The sequence below is a fragment of the Maniola hyperantus genome, chromosome 2 (assembly GCF_902806685.2).
Source record: "Maniola hyperantus chromosome 2, iAphHyp1.2, whole genome shotgun sequence".
Classification (NCBI taxonomy): domain Eukaryota; kingdom Metazoa; phylum Arthropoda; class Insecta; order Lepidoptera; family Nymphalidae; genus Maniola; species Maniola hyperantus.
Window position 1 is genome coordinate 2,951,682 of NC_048537.1, and position 12,763 is coordinate 2,964,444.

At 37.5% G+C, this 12,763-nt stretch overlaps 1 protein-coding gene across 1 annotated transcript in view; it reads left to right on the plus strand.

The window, feature by feature from the left end:
• krz (beta-arrestin protein kurtz) overlaps window positions 1–12,763 on the plus strand; it is a 112,281-nt gene that overhangs the window by 81,559 nt on the left and 17,959 nt on the right. Inside the window, exon 3 of the mRNA XM_034980233.2 lies at window positions 12,550–12,610. The gene's annotated coding sequence lies outside the window, so the exon portion shown is untranslated. The remainder of the gene's footprint in view (window positions 1–12,549; window positions 12,611–12,763) is intronic.

Sequence of the window (12,763 nt, forward strand, 5' to 3'; positions counted from 1 at the left end):
GGTACCTTTACTAGAACCAGATAACAAAAGAGCAACAATCTTTCTTCCAATATTAGTCTTCTGTTAACTTTTAAAAAGTCCAGCACGTTTTGGAACAACATACCTACATTGTAATTTTTCGTATTCTCTCTCTCCCACACAAACACACACCCACACACACACAAACACACATACACTCACACATACACACACACACACACACACACACACACACACATACATACATATGTTGTGAATCACCTACTAGGTATTTTTACTAGTTAATTGACTTTTATATTTTCATATTATTATATTATTGTAAAGCTTGTTTAAATTATCAAACGTACTGTTGTAAATTTATAATTAATATCTATTTAAGTAATCTGTAAAAAATTGTAATCCTATTTGGCCTTATTTTCAGTCTGTTATTATGTAAAATTATATTGTATATTATATCGCTGTTGATTGCAAAAAATGAATAAAATAAAATAAAATAAATCCCCATTTCATTTTCTTTTCTTTTTATTATGTAACCGCTTGATACGATAACTTAATTATATAAAACCTTCTAAATATATAAAAAGAGAATTCCTGACTAACCAACTGACTCCCCATTCCTTAACGCATTAGGGTGACTAGACGTATATTCTGAACCAAATTCAGTACCAGAATAACCATAATTATCAGGCAACTTGATAAGTAAATCAATGGCACCGATTCCGTTGACTTTCTCTAAACTTTTAGAGTATCTGCATCTTTTTCTTTTTAATATTGCTAAAAAAGGGCGGAGCATAAATTTATCATACAATAGGCTCGCAGCTAGCAGCTAAAGTCACGAGGTTTGACATCTCTAAATTAAATTTAAATCTATCCTTACTGTCTGTCCTTTTCATATTACCTACATTAGTAAGAAGAGAATGCGAATACTCTAAACTTAAGTTGTGATCAGAATCAGTACCAATAATACCTTTTTTAAATTTAAAAAGATTTCATTTTTTTTAAGAAAATAATATTTTAGTAAACTTACTGTTAGCTAGGTACGATAAAATCTACTAACATAATAAAGATAGGCTATATATTCCAAACAATGCCGAGCAAAAAGGAAAAAATACCGCAAAGAACAACATAATGATATTGATTAGAATCTGTCACATTTAATTCTCCTCTGAGCCAAGTATTGACATGTAATTATGTTCGCAAAGCTCTCTCGCAATATTCTTTGTGCAAACATCACTGAAATACCCGGTTCAGGCTGTTTTGTTTAGTGATGGCATGGATTGAGCGTTCCGAGCTCGAACAAATCAATATTAAAGATCCTTGACTGCTAAATATACTGAAAAATTACAATATGATTCGCGTAATTCTCTGCCAAGTATTAAGTTGTCAACACACCGTGTTTATTTATTTTCCTTTGGAACTCGGATATATCGTAGTATCGCTTGTTCTTTTTATGAAGGACTGAAATCTCGATTCTCAGTTGATTAAAAAATATATATATTTTAATGTAATAATTTGTTATATATGAATATTATATTGTAAAATGGTGTATGCCAGAAATGGCTGGATGTGTGCTGTGTTCATAACAAATAAATAAATCTTATACATGGACTTATTTTTTTAAAATTAAACCACCAACAGAATCATACATAAAATTACATTATTCAAATCCTAGGTGCTAAGTCATTATATAAATTATATAATTCAAATTATAGGGGGCTACAGCATGCAAATTTAGACAGATAAGTCGTGCATAAGAACTTAGAACTAACAGCTTATGAAAGAAACATTTATCCATAATAATATTATAAATGCGAAAGTGTGTCTGTCTGTCTGCCATTAGTTCTATCAAATGTAAATATATCAAAGTATTCCAATTTGATGAGTAAATAATCCGTTCTAGATTTCCAATAACTAAATCTGTTTCAATTTAATTAAAAGCACTCTAAAAGTAGCAATAAGTTTAACCGCAAAAAGACCTAGTTACTAAGTTTAATATAGAGCCCTTTCATGTCTGAGGCTGACAGTTCTCATAGGCCCAAAAGTAAATTTTATTTGAGTGCTTATTAGGGCTAAGTGAGTTTGGAAAATTATACCCAGCTCACGCCAGGATAATTCGCAAATTCGACGTGATTTTATTTTTCTACCACATTTAGGTATTTGTCCGACCGCTGACGATTAGCGAGAAACAAGTAAAAACAAGAAAAGGTAGAAACTAATTGGCAAACAACGAGACGCAAGTGTGTAGTTGGTACATCGATGAGTTGGGATAGTAATGGCTATGAAGCCCACAGCGATAAAACTATCCGAGTGTGCGAATGGGAGTGCGAGTAATCGCTCGTCATCATCATCATCATCATCATCATCATCAACCAATTGACATCCACTGCTGGACGCCTGCCACGGTCTTGCGCCGCCTGGATCCAGCGGCTCCCTGCGACTCGTCTGATGTCGTCCGTCCACCTAGTGGGGGGTCTTCCAACACTGCGTCTTCCGGTGCGTGGTCGCCATTCTAGCACCTCGCTCGTCATACATTATATTAATTCCTGCTCAAACTGCGCGAATGTTTTGACCGCCAAGAAAGCGTCGCTGAGGGAATTTTTCTTTGATAGCTCTTGTCGCTGGGATAAACTAGTGAGAGAGTTATCGCTAGCAGTGTGCAGAGTTAGTATTTATCTCTTTTATTGACCCGAGATCATACATCGATTATACGTTTCTTGAGCGAGAAATTAGTCGATAGCTAGACGCTTCCTCGTCGGGCGGCGGCGGTGGGATAAATGCCTTATTCGAAAAAAGAACATAAAATAAAACTGAAGGTTATACCTACAAGTATAGTGCTTGGCAGAGTGTCCAAATATTTGAATATGAATACATCCTATAACATTCATTGAACCACATAGTGCGTAATGTTTGCTTGTATAGTTACTTGTATGTATTGTAATCGTAGTGCGTTATATAATATCTGTCAACGGCTGTACTCACGTATTTAGTCGTTAGCCGTTATAGCCGTTGACAGATATTATATATACAAATCACTCACGATAGTTTAAACGCTAAAGTAGTGCGTTATCTTAAAAATAAATATATAATACGCTGTTAATGTGTGTACGTTCGTGATAACGATGCTAATTATAAAGATTAAATTGTGATAGTGTTCATATCACTACTAATATTATAAATGCGAAAGTGTGTTTGTTTGTCCTTCAATCACGTTGAAAAAGAACAACGCGACGGATCGGCTTGATTTTTTGCGTGGATATAGTATGTTGTAAAGATCTGGAGAGTGGCATACCTAGGATCCTCTTTATCCCGGGAAATCAAAGAGTTCCCACGGGATTTGCAAAAACTTAAATCCACGCTCCATAGTTTATCCGTGCAAAAGTGTAAAGATTATTTTTATTCGTGTGCGCAAATCATATACATAAGTACCCACATAGCATGGCGCTTTGTATAATATACTATTCGTAGATAACAAATAACTGATTATACAACCCTGATGTTGACAATTTTTTTGAATAATAACGGAGAATAGTGATCTATTCTTCTTCTTTCTGGAATGTTCCTAGTTAAACAGCGTCCGCTTAGAATAAACCTAACTTCATTGGTCAGAACAAAAAAATACCTATATTCCAAATCCCTTTTCGAGGCGGGGGTACCTACGCCCCGTTCACCCGCACGTCACCCGCGTTATCCCGCTCCGGGTCAGCGCGGGGGCTGTGCGGGGCGTCCCCACCCACATCTCAACCTGTCGCGTAGTATATGAGGGTACGATTATAGTGCAACAAGTGAAATCGAGCCTAATCCTTTCTTGTGGTTTAACTCCGCCCTTCGACCTACTATGGCTTCAATTATTTCATACAACGCTGGGAAGCTTGCTACCATTGACTTATTAATTACTTCGTATGGACAGGATTATTGAACAAACAAAATGGCACCGGCTCATTGGTGATTGTGCACCAATGCAACCTCAGTGACGTTTGGATTTCAAACGGGTCGTTCATTAGTATCTAAGAGGTGGCGCTGATTTATTTGGCTTCTAAACCGTGAAAAATTTTGTTCGCTTGACCATATCTTGTCATTTATATCGATGCTTGCTACTCAAATTGTGAGACCCTATTAGGTAATTTAGCTAGCATTATTTATTGTCTATTTAAAGCTCCATTCAAGATGATATCCATTAAACATTTATTGCTTCATTAGTCTCCGCTTTCAATTAAGGAATCCTCAACGAAATCCGAAACAATTAATATCTTCTAAATTGTTCTTTGAGTCTTCGTCTTTATGTTTGCCTTATTTAATTAATATGCTCCATTTTGTATCGCTTTTGTTATCTTTATTCTTGTCTTGTTATATTCAGAAGAGGGATTATTTAAATGAAGCCACACTTTTCACCTATAATTTATGTACAGTCAAAGGCCAAAACTCGTTTAGCACCTTAATGATCGAATTCGCTTGCACTGCACGCCACGGTTGTGCGCACATCTGAGTGTTTGTATGGCGTGTTCATAGAAAAAGGTCATAAGTGCGACTGGTATTTGATGTAATAGTTTTGCGGCTCAAATCCTGAGCCCGACCGTACATAGGCGAGCGTATTAAAACATAATATATGCAGTTGAAGTGAAACCTTCATGGTTTAAGGGGACTCAGTTCGGTGCTTTCTCCATACAAACGTAGGAGGGAAAATACAACAATATTCGATATTGTACACACAAAACTAAGAATTATATTGATTTATCTCGTCATTATCTAGGTTCAATGATATCTAAAACATTGAAAAAAATATTGATTTAAAAGTTACGAGCCTCAAAAGATTCCTATTTTAACACTAAATTTATGACAACTTTGGGCGTAAATAAATAAGATTAGGGATATGAAAATTGTAAAACAATTTATCATTAGACGTAGTTTATTTATTCATTAGTTGAAATAACTTTACTTTGCAAACATAAATTCAGTAGTTTTTTCTCAAAAATACTTTTCCTAAACCTTTTTCGCGCGCTTGATTTCAGTGATAATCATCGTGCCTCTCAACTTTCTCATACAATGTCAAGTGAAAAGCAAACACGTTACCCACGTGCGCTGCCAATTTCGGTCGAGCGTCCTGCGTCACCTTAAGATCCGGTATTAGAATATTAGTATTATTATAAAACTAAACTTGAAATTTCAAGAGGATAAGATAAATGTAGAGTAAGAAGAGTAGAATAGTTTAGGGTTGTTACCAAGTTTAAAAATTATTTTACATTTTATTCCGCATATTATATTATGTTCCTACATCACATAATAATATTAAACAGACACCAAGTTTTCAATTTTAACAAATGACACGAGATTATGGTAACTAAAGTATAATAAAGGAAACACTATTAATGTACCTATTCCATCTCATTCTCTCGTAGGCTGGCTTCTATAGATGTATGTGTGTCTCTTTTCAGTATTGCTTTTTCGTTTCATAGAGTTTCAAATCGCAACGGTAGAGACCTACTAAAGAATTTTTCACTTGTAGTAGGTACTTATTTAATTGTAAAGAAATAGAAAAAAAAATACATTATGGTAGCACTAACAAGTCTAGCTCTAGACATGTTAGCGCGTCACTTCCATATATTATTATGATGTAATAAATAGTTCACGGATTGAAAATTTCCGTATTCCGACGCTAGTTAATAGGCAAGTAATTGATGTAGTACGAACTACAAACAGGATAACTGCATAGACGTTGTACACAATTCTATGAAGTTAGTTATCGAATCATATGAGAAATAGTTCCGTACCTATTGCGCTAATAGAAACATTTCCATTCATACACTTAATATACGTAAAAGCTGTGAATCATGATTGTGTTTTGAATTGAGATAAATGATTTCTGTTATGACTAAGATGCAACGATGCAACGATGCAACCGTCGACACATTATCAAACTCAAAAATTATGTATAGCTTATTAATTAACGAATATTATTTATTGACTAGCTGACCCGCCCCGGCTTCGCTCGGGTGGAATTTAGAAACAAGGTGGGGATTGAATTTCCAAAAAGCCTGGAACATATTTTGTATTTCTTCATTTGTGACCGACAACCCAAATACTAATTTTCGTGCAAATAACTTGAAAAATGACGGACTTTCATATAAACTTTCATCCCCTATGTAACCCACTTAGGGGTGGAATTTCGAAAAATCTTTTCTTAGAGGATACCTACTCTTTACAAAGAACACACCCTCAAAATTTCATGTCTCTAGGACCAGCGGTTTAGGCCGTGCGTTGATATATATGTCAGTCAGTCAGGACTTTGAATTTTATATATATAGATTAAAAATCTATAACAAATACTTCAGGCCAACTTCTGTCGAAAGGAATTCTTTTAAAAAACGTTTATATTAAGAAGTTGGTCCCCTAATTATTTTGAAAATGATGCATTATTTCCTGTTCCTGCTTTACCTTTCTACTATCGTACCGCAACGCATCGCCAAAGTCTGCAGTCTGCATCAATACGTACCTAGTTGAAATTCCCGTTACGCGTGCGAAGCGATCTGCCTCCACGTTTCTAATTTGAACCGCTGAGGTATGGAACGCCCTTCCGGCATCAGTTTTCCTTTCTACTTTTAATATGGGTATCTTCAAGTCAAGAGTGAATAGGCATCTTCTAGGCAAATGCGCTCCATCTTAGGCTACAGAATCATTCATCACGTACCAGTAAGGAACCAAGTTGTAGACGTTTCAAAAGAGCTCCAAAAACCGTAAACAACAATATTTTTAAGTAAGCCTTTACAAGAAATGAGCAAGATTTAATCAGGATCAGAAAAAAGTAGCATTCAGTGAAATGTTTTGTCAGCCAAATCACTTTTTGAGGCGGATATTAGATTGGGATTCGAGAAGACTCAAAGGTGGGGGGTCACCGTCCAATGCTCAATAAGAAATCAGATATAAATGGAAAAGTAAACAGATATGATATTACATGGAATTGTATTTGTGCTTTTAGGGTTGCCAATCATACTTTACGATGTATCATAAGTTTATTTTACTTTAATTTGATACACTCGTGTTAGCCATTGATGTAGGAGAAATCTATATAGGACTACTAGCTGATGTCCGCGACTTCATTCACATTTCACTTCGAAGGACAAACCAACAAACCAACAAACCAATAAACCAACAAACAAACACACTTTCGCATTTATAATAAGGGTACTGAGATACTGATACAGCAGTGGTTAATTTTGTTGTACACAATCTCGAAACTAAAATGACAGTTTTAGTGTATTGCTAGTAATTATCGCTCGATTGCGGTAGAATGACAGCTACAATGTCACGATCGCAATCATCTCTGATTGGTTGATGCTGGCTGACTGTTGGCTACAATGCATTGTTGCATCAAGAATATCACAAATTCGGACAATCACAACAATTGAGATTGTATATGATTGATGCAGGTTTTACGAATTCGACCTATAGATTTAAACCTGTCAAAAATTTTGAAGAAAGAAAAGAAGTTGTCTTCATTACTATTCTTTACGTGTATTACCGATACAACTCTTTTACGTCACATATCACTTTTCCCGCACCGACCCCCCCGCAGGAGCCTACTCAGTTATAGGTACGCTATATGCCTGTAGTACCTTTTCCGCAGGGGCCAGGCAGCATGGTTTAAAGGATATAAATCCCGCAAATTGCTAATGAGCGTGACCGCCATTTTAGTGACGTCAGCGCTAGACTGAAGTTTCGAGCTGATGGTACATTTTTACTTAAATATATATGTCAAATGACGTCATTTCGATGTTAATGAGACATGGTTCCAGCGCAATAGCAATTTGCGGGACTTACAGCAATACGTTTAGACCTGTCATTTTAGTTAAGAGATTATGTAAAACAAAATTGGTGGTACTGTCAACCCTAGTTTAGGGCGACCCAAGCTATTTCGCCTGCTACGGGTAATCCAAATGGCCTTCACTTTGTAATTGCAGGATTGCGCAACTAATCGATAAGCCTTGTGAAGTCGAGTAAAACTTGCATATTCGCCATTATTTTAATCGCTTTAATAGGGACTTACGTGAATGTTACCTTGTAATTACAGAATACTTAGATGGTGCCTGCACTTGGTCCGCGTGGATATAGGATTTTAAAAATCCCGTGAGATCTCTTTAATTTTCCGGGATAAAAAGTAGCTTAAGTACTATCCAACACGCCTAGTTTCTCCTTTCGCTAAAGGTTGCCTGGTGGAGATTGTTCTGAGCAATAAGGCCGACTTTGCATACAATTGTTCTTAGTTTCTTTGTTTTTGTCTTATCTCATGAATTTATCAATATTATCTGGATATCGTCGCTTAATTTCTCAACCCACGTAAAGTCAAAATTAGCAACTTTACAATTGATGAGAGAGAGAATTGCTGTTTCCAGTAGTTTGCGTTGTAAGTCCCGCAAATTGCTATTGCGCTGGAACCATGTTTCATTATCATCGAAATGACGTCATTTTGACGTCAGCCGAAATAAAAATATACCATCAGCTCGAAACTTCAGTGTAGTGCTGACGTCGCTAAAATGACGGCCACGCGTCTTAGCAATTTGCGGGACTTATATAATGGATGTTGATTGCCGTGCAGTTACAGTACGCGGCAGAAAGTAATGTACATCGACCTTTACAAGGAGATATCGGATTTGTAGAGCGTTGTCTCTGTCGTTGGAATACTAATTATTACTTCATGACCACAATAATTTTTTTTTGTGTGATGTAACTACAAATACATGGTTTTCAGATTTTTTTCCTAATATCCCCTATAAGACCTACGTACCTGCCAAATTTCATGATTCTAGGTCAACGGGAAGTACCCTTTAGGTTTCTTGACAGACCAACAGACAGACAGACAACAAAGTGACCCTATAAGGGTTCCGTTTTTCCTTTTGAGGTACGGAGCCCTAAAAATTGATCACCATCAGACATTACTCATTATTGACGGAATCAACTGACTGATGCATAACCTTTCGTCTAATGAATTTCCTACTAGAGATATAGCTACATCCGCACCCAAACCTGAAGCAAATGGATCACTTTCTGAACAAACCCGCAATCTGTAAACAAAACGCTTTGTGTGGTATGAACTTCAGTAAAGTTAGCCTAGTTGTGAGTAGTTTTGAGGGCCGGGGACTGATTATCTTATCCTGTCGCGGGTCGCTGGCACCCGCTCGGTTGTCGATCCTGCCCCCTTAGCATTGTAGGGTTACTACATAATCAGTACCCTTATTATAAACTAGCTGATGCCCGCGACTTTGTCCGTGGAACATGAGGACTGTCGAGAAACGAGGATTAAGGGATACAATAAAAGAGTAAGAAGCTTTATTATTGGAGGTCTAAACCTAAGCAATTTCTTAAAAAGTAATGCGGTCATAAATCCAAGGTCCTTAAGATTTTATACGAAAACTAGCTGATGCCCGCGACTTTGTACGCGTGGATTTAGGTTTTAAAAATCCCGTCGGAACTCTTTGATTTTTCGGGATAAAAATTAGCCTATGTCACTCTGCAGGTCTTTACCTATACCCATGCAAAATATCGCGTCAATCCGTTGCACCGTTGCGAGGTGATTGAAGGATAAACCAACAAACAAACACGCTTTAAAATAAGGGTACTGATGCGAAAGTGCGTTGTGCACGGATCATGATCATCATGATCGTCTCATCGCTGGCTCACTAATGAGGGTCTCCTCTCAATGGGAAGGGTTTGGTCATAGTCCACCACTCTGGCCCTGTGCGGTTTGGCAGACTTCACACACCTTTGAAAACATTATGGAGAACTCTATAGCGTCTATCTTTCGGTACAGCTTTCCCGATAGGATGGTAACTGGTAACTAGCCACAGTCGAAGCCTCCCACCAGACAGACCAGAGACAATTTATAAATTTCCAAATTTCCCCTGCCGGAAATCAAATCAGGAACCTCTCACAGAATATACCTAAGATCACAGCTCACTGCGTCGTCATTTTCTAGGCGTGAAGCTGGATGATAGCGTTGCTTGGTGTACGAATAGATAGTAAATTATAACGACTTTGTTTATTCACACATCGTTGATGAATGCCCCGCTTTTTGTTTTATCTCGCACATAGCGCTTACGCAACGCAGATCTGTTTATTTGCACAATTTGGGTTATCGCCATATTTTTTAGGTTATTTACCTACACGAATATTTTACGTGCGGCGTGCATCGATGTACCAAATGGCGTGTCGTAAAATGTGTAGTGAGTAAATACTAATGTGACAACTGTATTTATGTATTGTTTATTTTTGTAATTACGAACAGTTTTATTTGTAAAATACCGCTATGTAGAGACAGAGTTAATGTACCTACGAGACGAGTATATATTCACTATTTATAAACAATGGTATGCAAGTGTGCACGTAGGCTTTAAAAAGATGATTTTTGATTATAACAAATTCGTAAGCAGGATAATTCAACACCACCACGCATTTTTAAGGTCCTAAACCCCTAAAAACAACCCTATTACTAAGCCTCTGCTGTCCGTCTGTTTGTCTGTCGGCGGGCTGTATCTCATGGACCGTAATAGGTAGAGAATTGCAATGTTCACAGTGTGTAATTCTATTACCGCCATAACAACAAATAATAAAAAACCAAGATGGTGAATTTCAAAATGGCTGCCATGCAATTATTAAAATTAAATAAAAAGTATGTCTTACGATGGTACGGGACCCTTGTTATTCGTTTCCGACTCGCACTTGACTGTTTTTTTATTATGACCTCCGAGTACCTAGGTAACTGTCTAACTAATCCCTACCCTGGCTTAGAACCTGTGTATGCCACGTCAGCATAAGAGTTCCGATTTGATTCTACTACGGCTTTTCATATCTTTTGAATACAATCCGCCTTCTAAACTTGAGCTATCGAGTCTTTATAATATAAAATTAATTAATGCGGAATTCAGCAATAAATTAACGAGGAATGGAATGCAGGTAGCGTCCCGGCATTTATGAATAGAATAGCAGATGCCGATGAAATATGCGAGGAAGGAAAAAACGTGCCGCGTGCGTGTGCCTGCCCACGCACTTTCGTATCTTATCTTCGTTGGTATTTTGCTTAATATTGAATTGGAATAGTGGTCACAGTTAGCGCCATGCTAACAAAAGGTTTCATGTTTTTTTTATTATCTTTAATTTCAGGAGTTTTTCCTATTGGAATATGCCACTCCGTAAGGCCTCACATATATTAATTACTTATTTACGTAATGCCTTCTTGTACAACTGTAACAGAGCCCCAGCCTGATCCGACAGAGGTTGTGATAAGGCGCTATTACAGCCGCCAATCTGGCGAAGCATAGGAAATCGAGTACATGCCTCCCATCTCTCCGCCTCGTTACGAACACATTCCATTAATAAGTGGTGTACGTCCTCCGGTCTATCACAAAAGGTTTCATGTTCTTACAGAATAGGCTTGACGACTGAGACCATTTTTTTTAAATAACTAAATGGGTATAAACATACCAGAAGTGAAGTTTGAAAATTAATCACAACGCGAATAGGATTATCGAGAGTTTTTACCTTTTATAATAACCTATCTGCAATATTAACTTGATTAGGACACAATTGCTATTGCAACCTCAATCAAATATGGCGACCTAAACACAAAAAGCATTTTAGTCTAAAGTAGCTTAAAATTCATCAACCACCCGTATTTATACAATCGACTCAAGTGGGCGCCAAATACAAAATGCGATAACATGGGCTTGCGCTTGATTGCAATCACACCAAGCGGGAGATGAGGCAGCCTAAGGTGGAGCGCGCCTGCCCAGAAGGTGCCTCACTCTTCTTTTGAAGGCACCAATATTATAGCCAGCGGGAAAAATGGAAGCCGAAGGGCATTCCATATTCTAGCAGTGCGTATTAGAAACGAGGGAGCAAATCGCTTCGTACGGATCCGTGGAATTTGATCTATATGAGAGTTATGGCTCTGCGTAAATTTGTGGCGTTTCAACTCCAAGTTGAATTGCTGGATTGGATGCTTGAACGGCTGGATGAAAAAGGCTGAGAACAGGATGTCGTGACGCTTACTAGGAACCTACTGGTTTATGAGCCATTCTATATTCAGTATTTGTGTGAATAGCAAGCAATTTTAGAAAGAAATTATCTATAACCAGCACTCAACACGTCATATAAAGAAAGGTTTTGCAAATAAAGATTCATCATCATCATGATCAACCCATCACCGGCTCACTACAGAGCACGGGTCTCCTCTCAGAGTGAGAAGGGTTTTGGCCATAGTCTACCACGCTGGCCATGTGCGGATTGGTAGACTTCACACACCTTTGAGATAAATAAAGATTATTTATTATTAATATTATAGAGGCATAAAAATGACGCTGTGCCATAGCCAAGTTGAATTAGTTCAATTCTCATTTTGCATTATGGAGTAGGTACCGTCTGTATTTACGGGTAGTATACCTACTCCATACCCTCATACTCATGTACTCATATACTCCATACTCATGCCTATTTAGACACCCATCTAACTATAACCCCTTCCCTGGCATTGACCCTCGTGGACGCCACTGCCTATAATAATAATGTATGTGTCTTTTGTTGCAGGGCGGCGCGGCTGCGCATGTTAGCGTGAGCTATCACACCCTGGAGCCGCATAAGAACTATCGTGAGTACACTCTGTTTTTATTTGATTAATAATATGGTCTTTTTTGACAACTTACAACGCTGCTAAGTAACTCATGTACCCACAGTTTACAGATTGATTGATTATATTAATTTCGGCTTGTAGGCTACATACACATTTTTTTTTAAAAAAGAA